General features: G+C 33.3%; 1 protein-coding gene across 2 annotated transcripts in view; it reads right to left on the reverse strand.

The window, feature by feature from the left end:
- Positions 1–17128, reverse strand: part of olf413 (DBH like monooxygenase olf413) — a 102315-nt gene that overhangs the window by 84017 nt on the left and 1170 nt on the right. The window contains exon 1 of one of the 2 annotated variants that reach the window (XM_035079828.1): positions 4481–5282. The exons of the other annotated variant lie outside the window; for it this stretch is intronic. The gene's annotated coding sequence lies outside the window, so the exon portion shown is untranslated. Of the gene's footprint in view, positions 1–4480; positions 5283–17128 lie in introns of those variants that run through there. 2 annotated transcript variants of the gene reach the window in all.

The raw sequence follows: 17128 nt of genomic DNA on the forward strand, positions 1-17128 counted from the left end.
CTACTTCTCTAGCGTGTGAGAGAAAAATTCCAGTGACCACCCGGTCGTTTCTAGCACAAATAAATTCATTAACTACTGATCACAGATTGATCTTAATTGTTTTTGTTTTTATTCTTTTTTCCAATCCTTATTTTTTACGATACTGCAACAGAACATCGTAACAAAATTATTGGAGTTATAAAAAATTTCTTTCTTTGCGAATTGCTAGAAAACTCTCTTACTAGATTGATAATATATTTTTCATATCCCCTGACGATCGATAACCAACAGGGCACAAAAGTACATTGAACTTAAAATCTACAAGAAACTTTTTTTTTTGTTAAAGCAGTAAATTTAGTAAAATGTCATCAATAAACTATTGAGTTGATACAACATAGTATTGTTTAATTTATTGTCTTTTTATCAAGTATTTTGGAGTTCAAAATGATATTTGTCATGGCAAAATATGTTCAAATATCAACTGATGTATACAATTGTGCCCTACCTATAATCCCAAAAATTCACAACGATTTTCCACGACCCCAAGAATAACCAAATAACTACCATTTGGGTGGATTTAATCTCGTCATCATTCCTAAATTATAGGGTTGCTGTTTGGAAAGGATGATTTTTTTTCACCAGAATTTGTCCATCTGAATGCATAAATATTTCACATATGGTTTTATTTATTTTTTTTACTCCAAATTTTGTTGATTTTAAAAATGCCAGTAATAAGCTTTAAATTACAGACTAAAATATGTATATGTCAAAATTTTATTTCCAAATCTCGATTCTGTCTGTCTCATGTACCAACGGTTGTCAGCACGTATTTTCTTCCAGTTGTGAGACATTTATCTTCGTCTTTAGTAGCTCAACAGACATTCTTGCACAATTTGACGTCAATTAACGTGTTAGACACCATACATTCCACTTTATTGTTTCATTTTAACATCTTAGTCTTTTCATTCATCCAGATTAAAACTTTATAAGAAACAATAGCAATTTAATTTTCAAGCAATAAAGCTATGGCTTTACACATTTTTTCTCTGGACGATACAAACATTCATCATCTAAATATACTGCTTAGCGCATTTATACTCTGGTTCCTCGTAATTCAGAAGCAATTAACACATGTAACAGTAGCGAATAACATGTTCATCGTCGTCAAGTATGCGTTTAAAGTACTCTTTACACCTCACTTGTTACCCATCGCACGTTCTAAACCCACCTGCGGAAGTGCTGATGAGAATTATACATGTAGAATTTCATTCAGTTTCTAGATATATGTTGTCATATAAAAAACATGACATAAAAAGAAATGATGTATAAAAGTCATCCTCTTACGTCTTTCATAAACTCCAAGGAATGTAACTCTATACAGTTGCTGATGAAGGGCTACATAAAATTTCTACACATTTGTCGTATTTAGCATCTACCGGATAATCATTTTATTTTTAGAATTCTTGTGAGGAGACGTGGATTTTTATATTGTTAAAATTACGACAGTTTGTTGGGAACAAATAATTAAAGTTTTCTCGATCCAATGTCTTGGAATAAAAAGTTGGTGGCTACTTCAACTTGGAAACAGCCAAGTCAAAACAACTAAACGATTTGGCTGCAAAAAAAGGGAAAAGTATTGAAGAAAAAGAGTGTAATTATGATATATAGAGAAAGAAAAAGGCACGAATATCAACAATCGAGGTTTGAACGAGAGTAACAGGATAGAAATTACGACCACCCGACTCGTGCAAATTGCCCTATAGACCGAACCAATCTCCCTGTTCCTATCCTGATGGTTGCATCCCCTTCTGCATGTCACGCGTCTGATCGTTAGTGACTGTAATTCAGATTCCGCTAATTGGAATTATCCGAGTTAGGAGATATTATTAATTCACGGATTGATTGGCGTAGCTCCCCAATAACGATCTCTCGTGCTCTGGTAGACAACGGACGATTTGAACCCGAGGACAATGGTGGGATAACGCCGGAGGGACGTTCTCGAGTTATTCTCTTGTTTCTTTTTTTTTTTATTTCTTGGACACAATGTCTTCCAGTAAACTCAACTAAATTCCAGACATTTTACGGAATCTTTATATAGACAGGTTCTGCCATAAACAGTAAGAAGTATAAAAAAAAAAAAAATTAAGTGAGTGAACGATCGTTGAAAATTTCAAAGAAATGAAAAATATTCTCAGATAATATTTTATTCAAGTATTTAGTTGATAATTAATTAAAAATCAGATGACTCATTACTTTTTTTCCAAGCATAAAGTGATAATTTATTTACGTAAGAAAAGCATTAGCATTTATGTAATAATTATACGAATGATAAAAAAAAGCATAGTAAGTGATTACAAAAAGTTTTAGGAAGATGAAAAATTTTTCATTTATGCCAGCATGATAGTGTAAGTAAAACAATCTCCGTTACTTTTCTAGTACACCCAGTGTACGCTTCATTGCATCTTAAAGGAGATATATAAGTGAAAAGAGGAAGAAATTCTGTCAGGCTTTTGAAATAGCTGTGCCCAAGAGGCTAATGTACGAAGCAGATCCTTGGACCGCGCGATATCCTTCCTCACCATCTCCGGTTTCGCCGACAACGACAACGACGACGACGCGACGGCATTCCGACGACAATCTTTTCTCACTTTGCGGAGACGCTATTTTTCAACTTATGGAAATTGCGTTCTCGCTACACGCGAAACTTTGCTACTACTTGCCGTCTTCAAGTCTTGACGAGCTTACGTGAATTCTTTTTTTTTTTTTCACTTTTCTTCTTTTCTCGTCTACCCACGGTCATTTTTATATCTTTTTTTATTCTTTATCTTCGTTATTCCTCTGGAAAGATATTTTTATTTGTAACAGGGTATAAGATTATTTGATGTCTTTTTATTGTGATTTATTGTGACCCACAATTTTTGTTTCTTTTTTTTTTTCAATTCACACAATTGTTCTCCAAAATAATATTAAAAGTCGTAAATGAAATTTATGGAGTGTTTCTGTTGAAGTAATCTTTTTTTTTCTACTTTCTATTTAATTAATTTTATTTTTGTCCAAGAAAATAGTATACAACTATGAATTAATGTAGAAGTTAATAACCGCTAAACATTTAACATTATGAACATATTGATTTTTTTGTCATTTTTTATTCAAAATCCTTTACCAAAGGAAATGACTTGTCATATCAATTATGTTTATAATTACATCGCAAATTCGTAATGTATGAAATGATAATCAATACACAAACTGTCAATCATGAATTTTATCATGCTTAGAACATAAAATGATTACCGGAAATTAAAGCAATGATGATTCCTGGAGATGATAGTTGATCTACGAGTATTTACGAGCCATACAAACGATTTCAAAGATATCAAAACAACTGGCTTTACCGGTTTCTTCAACACGCTCGCGTTTCTTCCATTCTTACATGCACCTTTCTTTGTCGTACTCTCGTAACAAAACATTATGTTCGCGCGTAACGATATCAGAACACGTGAGAGACGACTTCCGATCACGCCGTCTACTAAGAAATCACGAAGAAAAAATTCACTTCTTATACATGAAAATCTTTATTATTTTTCATTTTTAGTTCTATATACGAGTTTATTAATTACTGTCTTTATCCTATTTTTTTATCTAAACTTTTCTCTCTTACAAATATTATTCATCCAACAAACATAAATTTCCACTATTTTAAAAGCCTGAAAGATTTAGGTCTATAATAAATTATTTAAATAATGGAGTCAACAAAAATAGTTGTTTTATTGACTGAGGGAAATATGTGTATACATTTTGGAGTCAAAAAGAATATTTTTTTAGATTTCTCGAAATAACTGATATGTTTATTTTCATCACTATTCAGCGTAAAACAAATATAAACAAACAAATAATAAAATAGAGATGTAATTATAACATATATTTTTTGTTTATAATGAAATAAATTACTTTTTATAAAATTAAACAGAAAAAAAATGATTATGTTAAAATGTTATCGTTTAATACACTCAATAGTAATTTACTTTAATGGAAAAATTTCCACGAATTGCACACAATTTATTTCGTGACCAGATGTTTGTGTATACATAAATGTCAACTTCATTATTGGTAAAAGCATTGATGCATTCAAGTTTTCAGCTCACTGACTCCAGAAAGAATATTGGCTTTGATTTATTTCAAGACAGTTAGAAGGGCCAAGACAATCACACATTTATACAACCTATATCGTATGTATGGAAAAAACATCAAGAATATTGCGGAGATTCAAGAATAAGATATTGTATTATTATGGTATCCTGGAAGAGTGACTAAATCTTTTATCCAAATGATATTACGCATCCTAAGTGAAAGACATTTTCAAACATCGTGTGTGTCACGTATGTATTGACGAAAAAAACCGGCCTAAGAATTTCTTCGTAACTGATGTCACACGCATAGAGTTGGAGTGATACTGACATTTACTTTGCCCTTTTTATCCCTGTTAGTATCGACAAAAACTTACCACTTTCTTGATGAGACGCTTTCAAGTTGCCGCGTGTGTTAATGATCCCAGAGTTAACGAAACCTTCAGTACGTTATCGTTTTGGAGTAAATCTTTGTCGATTTTTCCTTACAATGATAATTATTTTCACTATTGTAAATAATGAATTCACTAAAAAGTATACACACAACACACTATCACTAATACTATTTTCACGTTTTAATTGGCTTGATGTTAAATTATTTAAACATTTCTTGACAGATTAAAAAAATCCCCTCAGATCTGTTTGAAACATTTGCTTAAATCACACGCGTTCTATCACTTTGATGTAGAACAGTACAATAAAAAGAAACTTTAAACAAAATGTGTTCGCAGCCAAATGAATTCCCAGGATGAGAAAACAAGAGCGTCGTTTATCGACTGTCGCGAGAGAGCAAAATGCAGTGAATGCCGCAACACCCCTCGTGGAAACTAGGACAGGAAATTTCAGAGTGGTCCACAGAGAATTCAATATTCCACGTAATTTTACTTGATATTTAATGTAACTACCGAAATTATTTATTGTATTGTACAGTAGTTGTTATTAAATGTCAATAACACGAGCGAAAAAATTTCGCAATTGAAGTAAATAAACTTTGTCGCGAAAAACAAATATCACGAGCGTTCGTCATACAATCCAACAACACTCTACGGCACTCGCCTGAAAACTGAACAACCCGACACGACCTGAGGCCGGGACTCGACTAGTTTCCACCGAGGTTCCCCCACCAGGCATCACTCGGTCGTCGCCCCCTCTCTCTCTTACTCCATGGCTCACTCACCACATAGTCGTACTACTATACGTTCGACTAAGACCCTTCCTCGTCCCTTCCATCACCCAGTGCCACTCTGCTCGTCCTCTTCCGCTTTCTCTAGCACACCCTACACGCTTCAGCTGTCTAGCTACCCTGCACGCGTCATTCCTGCTCTCATCCAAGGAACATTCTTTTCTCTCTCATGTACTAACCCTTCTCCCCCTCGAGAAATCAACCCCTTTCGTAGCGGCACGTAAACCCAGGGAGATGGAAACCCCTCCCGAATTGAGCCTCTCTTGTGTCCCTGGGTGAGAAATTGTGGCTTCCGCCGATCTGTGAAAAGGCTAAATGGGATGTGAATTTAATGAAATTGGGACGATCCGTTCTTCCTAGCTTGAGCGCGTGCTTTCTCCAGATTTTTGCTACGGAATGTATTGCTTCGTCGTTGCAAATTTAATAATGGAATCCGTCTATTCATTTTTCAGTCTTTTTACTTTTTATCTACCGTACACAATGACTTTTTTGCAACTCAATTAACTAAACTAAACTCACTTTTTTTTCTTTATCTTTTTTTTTTCTTCTCTCTAACTTTCTTTAGCAAAAAAAGAGATCATTTGCAAATAGTATTCGAACTTGAAATACTGGTTTCGTCCACTTGGTCTCGTTTGACACAAAAGTAGATCAGTCAAATCTATGACCTAGTTATAGACATAGATATAAATTATACATGTATAATTAAACTTGAATTATTGTCATTATCAAATAGAATAATTTCGTACTCGTAATCTAATGTCAACAATTTTATTCAGATTTAAAGAATAGAATAATTCCAATTAAATCATATTTAGTTGAAAACTTGGATAAATTTCTTATGAGAATCAAGGAAGAAAGCAGTTGAAAATTGCAGAGAAAAGAAAATATTATTTTAGCTCAAGTATTTTCTTTTTACGATTAAATATTTATTTTTCTTTGTTCATCACCTTTATCTTTCTGTAGGACAAGTGGATTTAAAAATTCCCAAAACAAAATCTAAGAAACTGATGTTGACATAATATCACTCCCCAAAGGCCGATTTTCAAAGATCACAGGATCTATCACGATTCACACCCTCCCGCAGCGCCGTGGTTCCCTTTACGGCCTAAAATCATGCCATTGTGGGAGCACATACGTAGTAGGGTGATTCGAGACACTGAGTTTTTCTTTTCTGCTCCCTCGATTATATTTATTTGATGGGAGCGGCGCGACAGAAAAAATACCTTCACTACTTCTTAGCTGTCAGACCATTTCGAGTTTTTTTTCCAAGTCACACTACAGCTTGGTTCCATATATGATATGCATGGCTCCGCCAGTCCCTATTCTCCTGTTCTATCTGGCACACGTGTTTACCACGTGATTGTAATTGAGTTTCAATGTACCCTACGCATAAGTATGGTAAGAGAGGACATTTTTGCTTTAATAAAAATCTCAAATACTCTATATATGCAATATAATACATGAGTTGAAAGAAAATGGTTACTTGATTTATTGCTACCATTGATGCGAATATAGATTCAACAGAAGTTTAAATATATTACTAAATTATACCAAAGGGAGTTTGCGACGACAGCAAAACGTGTGACTTATTGTTAATACATTAAGAAAAATGATAAGAATATAAAGGGTATATATGGAAAGCTAAAAAAAAAGCTCACTTGATTTATGAAGATAAAATAGACCATCAACAGATTTTGTATCAATTGAAAAATCCTCGAGACAAGGTAAAAGGATCAACTTTTTATTCATAAAAAAAAGTTCAACTCAAAATAAATGAGACAATTTATTAAATATGTAATTACCAAAAACTATTTCTTATTTTTTCATGAGAATAAATTTAGAATGAAGGAATTATTCAAATTATTTCATTTAATTAATTTTCTCATTTGATGAAGTGTAATTTTTGATGAAACAATCTATTCATTACATCAAGTTGAAATACTGAATAAACAGTTGTTGGTAATGCACCAAGTGAACTTGACGTCGTTGTTAATTAGGAGTAATATCATGTGCAAAAATAGTATGATAATGAATCAAAAAGAAAATTAAAGCCGAATGAGCGTAAGCTTTCAAGTAGTGTTGGTTAACATTCATTAAAAGTAATTAAATGCTGATTGATTATTGATTATCTTTAGTGTAATGAACTGTTTCATTGAGTGAATACTGGAATAAAAGCTGACTGAAAGCACATAGATATACTGTTGGGTGTGATAACAGCCGGACGCGCACAAAATACATTGATCGTCAAGATTGCAATTTCATCGATTGCTAAGACCAGAGACAGAGCACGTGTCTCAAGGCGAGAAGTGTTTCCCAACGCGGAGAAACCCTCCATCTCAATCAATCAGACGGCGCGTCTCGTGGCAATAAACGATGCCGCCCCAAGAATCTAATCGAGGTCTTCCGTGGAAACGTGATGCGCCGCTGGCGGGAGTTAGTAAACGTCAGCCCTGGTTGCATCGTATGGGTGGTATCAAAGTAGAAACTAAAGTAAGACGAGAAAACGTTAGCAGGTCGAGAGTTTACTACAGCCACAGAATATGCATTACGACCGAGTTCAGAAACTCAATTTGGTTACATTTATATAACTATTTCAACTACTAATATATTCCTCTACCTTTTTATCAATTAACGCTACTAGTAATCACTTTATGACATGTCATTATCAACATGTCATTTCATTCGAAACTTCATCAAGAAATTCCATCTCATTATTAATTATAATCACAAATAGGTAAATATTTATCAAATATTTTCCAGTTGAAATTGTTTTGAACAATAAATAAAACAAAAACTGTGTCACTCGTTGATTGAAAAGTGTGAATCATTGCAATAAATAATAAATACAATAAGAAAACAAGTACAATAAGTTAAATAAAGTTTCTCAGAACTGGTAGGTAATATGTCATATAAGTATAAGTGAAAAATGAGAAAAAAAAGTGGCGAAGGTTGTATACCTTCTTATCCAATAACACAGTATAAAGTATATACGAATAATACCACATTCAAAATGCCATGCAACAACATAACTTCATGTTTAAATGCATTATAGCATACAATAACTTGATAAACTTTTTGACTAACAGGCTAGAATTCATATTAGAATGGTTTTTGTTTGAAATATAATATAATAATGACTGCTTTAAAATAATTTAGTTCCAACTGTATCAGAGATAAATCTAGATTATTGTTGAATAAAGTAGTACAACTCTATATGTGTATGCCTGCAGGCTCCATAGCTTTCTCTTTACGCAAAATTATGAGCCTGGACCTCTAATAGAGTGGCAAGATAAAAAATCTTTTGGGACCTTGAACCTGTCCTCGTAATAGTTTCGTGAGAGTCTTTAGGTTTAGTGGCTTCAAAATTCCTACTCCCTGATTGTTCTCGCCATCAAGATATGACAGCTTCATTGTGAACATCTTGGTTTTTTTTGTCTAGCTAACTTTCACTTTTATGGTGTGGTCCAGCATGCTACCATGAACTAACGTCTTTACCAGTAAGTAGCGGAAATGGGGATGAGATACTGCTACTTTTATGGAAAATGGTGTATTTGTATGCTTAACAGATAATTCCAACAGGAATGTATGTACTATCTGAATAAAACTCAAATATATTCCATGTGTGGTTTTACTTTTGTGTAAATGTCCCAATCATAAATTTAGAATACATTTTTGTTAAAAGTTCACAAAAAAAACTTAACTAATGAATTTTTTCCCTTAATCTACCAGCTCTATCTTTTTCTTTTTTTTAAATTAAAAAAATAGTCTGTAGTTTCATAGCTTGTCTTTTAAAAATTATTCTAAAGATAATAATCATCAAAGTTATTATGAGTGTCACGTAAATTTTTTTATACTCTAAATCTAAAATTCATTTTTCGTAGGGCTTTCAAGTACATTAGATTTTTTGGAAGAATTCCATCTACGAGACTTATTCTCGAGATATGCAAGTGTAAGAGGGGCAGAAATGTAAGTAATGCAAATGTTGGTGGATAGTCAGATCTCATAGAACGTTGGTGTGTAAAGCCAGAGAGTCACAAAGAGTAAGAAGGATTATGACGAGGATGTTCAACTGAAAGTGTATAGTATAAGATAGGAGTAGTATTTTGTTCTTATACAAGATAAGAAAGCTTAATTATACTACATTGGGTGTCATAAACTTGGATGAAATGAATACCTTAATCTTACTTCCATGAATCTCATCTTCCTGTGCTTTTACAATATTTTCCTCTCTTTTTTAATGGATGTAGAAACATATTTCTTGTTTGCCATACATTCATTTCGATTTTTGTTGTAATTTTTATTCCACAGTAATACAACTCTTACCATGTAATATAAAAATTCATGATATGCAAAAATCAGATGCAAGAGAAAAAATGTTCTAATTTCAAACTTAATTGGTATTGTATTAACATAAAAAAAATGTACGCATTGTTTTTAAATCTTTTAATTAATGATGAAATTCAGCAATTTTATGTCATTGTATTTATAACGACATTATTTGTAAATAATATACGCTTGCTCTCTAATTAATTTTAATCATAAATTTTGCTGTTGACAATACGGAATTTTTTTCATTTATCAAAATTTAAATTAAAGTATCTTATTGTTTACTGGATATACACGAGTATATTAATAAATTTTAATAAACATGTAATGAAAGAGTTTAAACAATGGTCATAGTTAAATGTCATCATGTACATAAAGAGTGGTGTAAATTGAGAATAATATTGCAAAAACACGTACAGTTATGAAAGGGGGATTTACCAGGGTGTTAGCAGTGGGCTATCTTTTATTTCTATTCTTTTTATTCTCAGCAAGGGCACAACAGGAGTGCTCTTTCGGCACTTTTTCGTGCCCCCGGGTGTTAGGATAGGGAGCAACCATTAACCATAAGCGATACCCTAGAAAAACCTAAATGCTTTTGTGGGTCATGAAGTTTTTAAACGTTTAACGTGGAGTTTAAGCTACTGAAAAAGAGTAGAAAGATCGTTTGAGTGCTTGCGTACTTGATGTACCAGAGAAGACCAACCACTGAGTTGGGTCTATACGCTTAAAGTATAGACTATGAAGCGTTCGAGAGCTAAATAAAATGTGTCGAATGTACTCAGCACCACTTTCACTTTTCACCCTCTAGTCGTCACCCTCGTTTCACTCAGCGTTTCATTTCTGTATATGATGGCTTTGATTTCTCGCTACCAGACAGACCATTGTTCTCACTAAGATACACTAGTTATACTAATGCAATGCCTTCACCGAGACTAATGGTATAAATATATCAGAGATGTCTAATCCAGAACTAATTTTTTTTATTAGTACTATTATTGCATTTTGAGTTAGACTATTTATTACAAGGTAATTTTGACAAGTAAATAACAATCTGTTATGAGTCTGATAATTATTAGATCATTTACCAACCATTATTAAATTTTTTTACAATGTAACCATGTTATACAACTGATTGAAAATTTCATACAGAAAACTATATGGATATTTAAATGTGAAAAACATATTTGTGAATACGTGAATGAATTTCAAACTTGGTATCATAACTATTGAAAACTTTGATTTTGTGTATCTCATTCAAATTAATCTTGACCTATATATTTAAATTTTAACTAAAACTCTTTTCCGCTCATTAAAATGTTCATAGAATTTTTGAACGATGAAAAAACTTGTTCAATTTATTTTCCATGTAAAATTTGAAATATTTGATATGAAACGGATCTTTATACATTGCAACTACGAAACTATAGTCGAGTTTGAATAGAAGTCAGGGGGGAATAGAAAAAAACTATTTCTTTGATGAATATAAATCTTAATCAATTACAGAATCAATACGAGTGACATTACGGGAAAAAAGGAAGGAATTGGTAATGAACGGAAATAGCAAGGGAAGTCACGGAATTCAACGACACGCACCAGGTGTATGGACGCGTGGCTGGAATCGACAAGAAATCGAGACGATAGCTGATGAGTATACTGCACGTGACAGGAGTAGAGGGTAAGGTTTCAATTAAGATGATAAACGCGTCTCTTGTGACGCGTGAGATACGGAAGATTCGATGAGATAATTTAAGAAATAAATAAAATGAAATTCCAACTTCTATCATTCTAGTTGCAGGCGTAAAATGGATTTAACGCTGCTGGTGATACTAGAGAAAATACGTTGACGCACTGTCGTTGTACTTTTTATTGGTTGATCCACTCATCCTCTTGATAGAATCCTGCGCACGAGTCTGATTTTCCGTGTAACCCTCGGTTTATTGGCGGACCCGTTCATCTCTTTGTGAAAACTATTGTGAGCATTGGTCCACGTAAACGAAATTGCTGAGGGGTCGATCGACAGGAACCTGAATACAAAGCGATAGTATTTGGGCGTGACAGTCGAAAATCCGCCACGGTCTTGCCCGTTTTCACGCTACAGTTACCGAAAAACTGACCCCCTTTTCTATAAAAGCGCGACACTATTGCTTTACATCGCAAATTTCGTTCGCCTCATCCAAGCTACCAAAATATTCTCCCGGCGTGTTATTGGATTGTTTCTCTTTCAGATCCACCACGACGAATTTAATAAATGACATTGCTCGTAACCTGCTACTCTAATACCTAAATATATCCTTGATATCCCAATCATTAATTACTTCTATGTTATAGTTATTTTTATTGCTCTTCTCTAACACACCCTTGTTGCTGAAACATCCACATATTTCAGCTCACATAGACACTCGAGAAAATCTTTTACGCTCATTTATTTTTTTAATTACTGACTTATCCTTAGTAAAATAAATAAAATCTTAATTGAGCTGCTTAAAATTCTTCGTTATTTTCACTTGGCTAAAAATTGAATAGTGATGAAGAGACTGTTTTTACCGGATATCGGAGAACTGATTAACACTATACTAAAATATCTTTTCATTAATTTTACATAAGAAATTATGTATTTAATAATTCATTGTATTATCGGTTAATTCAAAGTTAAGAAGCTTGTGAAAAGAGTTAAAAGCGGAGACTAAGTATACACAAATATTCTTAACAGAGTGTCAGCGGAAATACCATGAAATTACGTCAGCATAAATGCGTGTAGGTGCTCCGTATAAAATGTCAGACTGTATAGTATAAAAAAGATATAAAATTCTCAGCATAATCATAAGTCTTTATATCTCATGTACCTTTGTTTCGAGACTATCGCAATGTACAAATGAGTAATACCTGGTTCACGACAAAAGAATATTAAATGGATACATGAATCATAATTAAGATGATGCTTTTTGCAATATAAATTATAGTAATAAATAAGAATAACAATTGAATTGTTTATTATTATTCAATAATTATGTTAAATAATTTTTCTTTTTAAATTCCACCAAGTTTTGTACATGCTCCAATCTATTGTAACGATGGAGTATATTTTTTGGAGTAAAAATACTTTTAGTCTCAAATATTTGTTTTATTTTTTCCAGGTTTATGTTATTGACAAAAATAGTTATACTCCTATGACGTAGCAGATGTGTTCATTTTTTTTTTTCGTTCACAATGAACTGACGCGTTTTGAACAATTTGTATCATTCAGAGTCTTTGGAAACATTGGATTATCACCCCTGAAGAATGAAAGGTTGGCAAGTATGTACTTGAGAGTCGAGTAGCAAGCAGAAAGAAGGTTTATGTGAGGAGAAAGTTTCTTCGCAGACGAAAGAAAACCCTCATGGGAAGGCTGTGAGTGCTTAGCTCTTTAGTTTGCTTGGGATTCGACTTTCCTTGACTCTAACTGGCGTTACATTGTTTCGTGTATCGACGATATACATATAGCGTCACTGAATAAGACCGGATAGGTAGTCATTTGGATAGAATGTTTTACTATACTTTGTTTAAATGCATAATAAAATAAATGAATGTATAAAATAAATTACTATCTCAAAGTAAAACGTAGAAAAAAAATCAAAAAAGTTACTTAATTGTTTTTACAGTGGAACTAACTTTGGAAAAACTGTTTCTTTTTATTACATATCATAAAATCTAAAAAAAGCATATAATAGCTGGAAAAAAATCATAAAACGACAATGGAAATTTACGATGTTTCATTTACCAGAAAGTGATATTAGATCATTTAAATGTACTTACATTATTTCATATAATACGTTAAAATAATTTGGAAATATTTAGTAACAATATTTATATTCTACATTTTTCAAGTAGAAAATTTTGTTAGAATAATATATATCATACTGGACATTTTATTTCCTTATATTTCAGAATGAAAAAGTAAAATGCTTTTTTTTTTGCTCAGAACTACAATTCGACTATCAAGACTTTGAAATGATAAAATAACATTGATTTAAATGTAAATTATTATTCGTAGCAGTTATTCAATTTTTCAATGAGAAAGTTTATGTTGCAATATTATGAAGGAAGAAGCATGAACGATTAATAGCCCATGCACTTCATCTAATAGCGATAAAAGTTTATCCAACGAAGCATTAGTTTTTATTAAACCGCTGAGAAAGCGTACTTTTTATCCCTTCATCGTGAATATCCTTTTACAAACTAAAAAAGTAGAGGGATGTAACGAAACTTCCTCTCATCGCTATGGAAATGAACGGAAAGTAGACGAGTGAATAAAAAATTTCGTGACTCACAGCACACCAGTCGGTTTAGTATTATATATACTCATCTCTATTCCCACCTTCTTTTTCTGTTCTTCTGCTCTTTCACTCTTTCTCTCCCTCACGATTCTCTGACTCTTTTCTCCACGCAGTCCACACATACGCGGTGTAGTAAAGAGTAAAGCTGTTCTTCACAAAGCTTACTGGATCGAGTCCTTTCTCACGTCATTGCCAACCCTTCAAACGATCTACATTTAAATAATTACAATCCCGATGTCGTTTAACCAGTGATAATTTATAGGCGCGATTCAACCCGCTCAACGATGTAGATACGACCCCCGTCTGCAGACTACCGTAACAAATTTCAATAGCTATATCCCACACACTTGCGTAAAAAGATTGCAATTTGTCTGCTAGCTTGTCTCTCTCTCTCATCGCTTTTACTTTCATCTGACTGAATCCGCAGATATACCATTGGTCATGCAAGCCTAATGTCATTGCTCATTTAAGCCCCATGTGCACTATACACTTTTTCTCCGCCTCTTTATGACTTGTCTTTATCCTACAGACCCTACTTGTTAGCGTGGTGTAGGTTATGATACATATATGTACCTTGTATACTTGTGTACTGTATTGAACTACCCTTGTCGTTATCCTTCCTATATGATATATCACTCTACTCAGCCTTTGTTCCACCCGGTAATTTCTCTAGACTTGGTATTTTTTGTTTAATGCTACCTCGTATCACCGAACCCCAAGCGCACTGTACTTCATTTTTTATGTCATTTCTTTATACAGAAAATATCTAGCAATCATTCAATTTATCCTACTTATTTTTCATATTTTTTTTTATGAGACATCGTTATTAATATGTTCCTCTAAACATTATATCAATATTTTCTATTTAGTTGAAAGAAAAAAAAAATCATCTTTGGATGTAAAAAAAATTCCTGCATAGGAATTTGTTAGCTAATGAATTTAATTTTGATCATAATTTATTATATACGCTAGGATGTTTTGAAAGAAAAAAAAAAAGGAAAATATCTAAAAATGAAAATAGATTTTTCTCAGGTCAAGGAATTTTCTAACAAAAACCCTTCATAATCATTGAATAAAATTAAAGAGTAAAATTTAATATAAGAAAGTGTTTTACACAATTTTACCAGAATAAATATCCATACAATCAAAAGAGCGTTTTAGAGAATGAATTCAATTAAGATAATTAAAGATAACATTTAATCGCAAGTCCACACGACTCTTACATACACAATACACCTTGGTTGAACTAACTATACTTATATTCGTTCATGGCCAGGGATTGCAATTTCGGATTAACGGAGCGCAAGCATACGGTGAAAGTAAATATTCTGGAAAGTTCGTTCGCGGTGGGGTATGTGTTACGATAGGGGAGCCGGCTTGCACGTACGAGGGAGTGTATAACATTGCACGTACGCGCCCTCACGTATAGTTGCGGTCGTTCTCTCAGGGCGTATGTACCAAAAGCTTCGTTTTTATAACATACGACCAACCGCTAAAGTCTATATGAACATTTCTCTGCATTAAAAAAAATCCTGATCCACTGGCGATTCTGCATCTCTACATCAAGCTACAGGGTACAGTTGATCGACGGGAAAAGTTTTTCGTCCAGTGCGACACTGGAATAATTTATCGAGATTGGATTTGCGTACAACAATCGATGCTAATCCTCGTGTAGAAACTTACCAGCTGTATTTTTTCAATACAATACCAGCAAAGCAAAGCACTCAAGTGCGGGCTTTATATAAAATAGTTGACACTATTTTATTTTATTCTCTGATCCTTCGAAAAGGTCCATCAGGTTATTCAATGTTCAAAAAAGAGAAAGTGGACAGTAGTCTAGGTGGTATTGGAATGTTTAATTCTTGTGAGACCACCCTAGAATATTGGTGTGACTGCAAGTTTATTCTTGGTGGTTAAATCGTGGTGTGGCAAGTAGACACGAGACTGGCAGCAATTCCCCAAAGGGACCAACGCGAAATAATCTACCAAACACTTTTACATATTGCTCGCTCCCTCTGAGTTATTTGCATAACACCCCTAGCGCGCGACTACGTTCTGTTTGTTCTGTCTCGACAAACAAAACTGACTTTCAACTGGGCTTTGGTTATGACAATAAAATCTAAATGCAATTTGTTCAACACAGTAGTGCGAAATTTGAAGCAAAATGAATACAGAGAATTGTAAAGCATAAATTAAATCATTCCAGTTACGGAATTTCTTTTTAAATTTCTAATTACGGAATTACAAGTGTTTTTTTTATTTATAATAGACTGCAGTTTGATTTATTTCTAAAAATAACAAAGGTAGTTTTAAGAGATAAATGTGGAGACAGTAGAAATAAAGAATGAGTATATGATAGTTAATGAAATTGGACAAGTGTAAAAGTACACAGTTGGAATGAATCGAATGTCCATTTCGTACGTAAAAAATAAAATCCAAGTTTACGAGACACAAGAAGCGTCTTGACAAGCTTTCTAGCTAGTCCTACTTGGATCCTGGTGATATCCCGAGAGAACTATCCTCGTTTTCTAGCATCTCTTCTTTTTCGTTTCTACCTGCGTCTTCCCAAAGGACTCAGTGTCTCGGAATTCAGGAAAAACGGTAACTGGCGTGTCGAGAAGCTCAAAATATTGACTGGCTTGGTGGATCTGTCTAACGTCCCGTGCACAGACGTTTGGCATAAACCTTTTTTTTGTCTCTCTCACCTTTTTTTTTGTTTTATCCACACTCATCTCTCTTCTTCTCCATCGGGAATATGAACGTGACGTTCGTTCAAATGACGAAAAGTTGAATGAGGAAGAGAAATAAGTGAGTTTGGAAGTAAGAAAGAAAAAGAAAATAAAAAGTCAGGTAATAAGTCACCTTTTAAAAGACTGGAACAACTTCCACGCCCTTATTAACTTCTATACGCATAGTTTTCTTAAAATTACACCTTGGGAGTTGAAATTATTAATAGTTATAATTTTCCAAAACTGTGAAAATGCTGATGCATCAACTTTAATTTGGTGGTGCTTGTTTTGAAAGCGAATGAGAATGAGAAATGAAGGGTCGCATCCCCTAATGCTTTTAAGGGTGTTGCGGTCATTGACGATGATGAAAACAACCACGAAGAAACTTAGCAACCTGTATATTCCTCATGCAAATTACTTCGACAACTAATAGGATAGTTTATTCCGAAATTATTGTTATTATACACTTTGAAT

This window comes from Chelonus insularis, unplaced genomic scaffold, assembly GCF_013357705.1.
Source record: "Chelonus insularis isolate UGA/USDA-ARS -01 unplaced genomic scaffold, ASM1335770v1 contig_25_pilon, whole genome shotgun sequence".
NCBI classification, from domain to species: Eukaryota; Metazoa; Arthropoda; class Insecta; order Hymenoptera; family Braconidae; genus Chelonus; species Chelonus insularis.